At 40.6% G+C, this 1,074-nt stretch overlaps 1 pseudogene across 1 annotated transcript in view; it reads right to left on the bottom strand.

The window, feature by feature from the left end:
* Positions 1–876: 876 nt before the first annotated feature.
* LOC110296466 overlaps positions 877–1,074 on the bottom strand; it is a 2,026-nt pseudogene continuing 1,828 nt past the window's right edge. Inside the window, exon 2 of the transcript XR_002378181.1 lies at positions 877–935. The product of XR_002378181.1 is annotated as a D-3-phosphoglycerate dehydrogenase pseudogene (transcript). The remainder of the gene's footprint in view (positions 936–1,074) is intronic.

The following is a 1,074-nucleotide window of genomic DNA, read 5'->3' as shown; positions in this document are numbered from 1 at the left end:
CTACCTCTTGTTATTTTCCCAGATACTGAGTTTAGAGTTGTGATAGACATACTCTGCAATTAGCAAAATTCACTAGTCTTACTGACCTTAGTAGTGAAAGCTTTGCCTGTAGAATTGCAGCTCCATGGGCCAAGCATCTGGCCATTTCTGCAAAGATTATAGAGATGCATGCTCAAATCAACAAAATTTTTCTACCACATCTCATTCACTAACTCTCTGGACTCTACAGGAAGCCAATAGATTGGGACAATGTGAATGTTGATTCATATACTTAAGAACCTGGGAAGAGGAAATCTTAATTAAGGAGCTGCCTTCATCAGAATGGCCTATGGACATATTTGCGGGACATTTTCTTGATAAATGTTTGACGTTGGAGGGCCCAGCTCTTTGCCAGCAATGTCGTTCCTGTCAAGGTGGACCTGAGATGTATACTATCGGTGTCTGGGAAGCACAGCAAGCAAGCCAGTAAGCAGCATTGTTCTGTGGTCTCTGCTTCAGTTTCTGCCTCTATGCTCCTATCTTGGTTTTCCAGGATGATGGACTGTAACCAATAAGCTTAAATAGTCTTTCCTCCCTGAGTTGCCTTTAGTCGGCGTTTGATCACAGCAAAGCAAATCAACACACTAATTGAATAATCCTGCTGCAGCTGCAACTCCACATGTGGTTTCTTTACAAGGAGAAAACCAGCACACTCCCCTCTTCTTATTAGTGTCCTAACAGGCAAGCCATGTATTCTGTCTTAGGAGAGCTACTGATTTGGACTACCTCTTGAACTAGGATTACTGTTATTCAGTGAAGGCAGGGAGAAATAAACAGGAGAAGTGTGTAACAGTCATGCAAGAATGTGGTAAGCAGTACTCCAAAACTGGACTGGCTTTATCCAGGCAGCATGCCACAACACTCAGACCTCTCAGGATAAGATTTAGTGGCGTTACCTTAAGGACAAAGATGTGCAATGCAAATTATAAATGAAAAATCAGGAATATCACATGCAGCTTTGTGATTTGAAGAAAAAATAAAAGAATATGAAAAGAATGTGTGCATAAAATTTGATTCACTTCTTTTTTTTTTTTT

The sequence above is a fragment of the Mus caroli genome, chromosome 6, assembly GCF_900094665.2.
Source record: "Mus caroli chromosome 6, CAROLI_EIJ_v1.1, whole genome shotgun sequence".
NCBI classification, from domain to species: domain Eukaryota; kingdom Metazoa; phylum Chordata; class Mammalia; order Rodentia; family Muridae; genus Mus; species Mus caroli.
The sequence above is the reverse complement of the archived record's forward strand: the minus strand, read 5'-3'. Positions and strand labels throughout refer to the sequence as shown.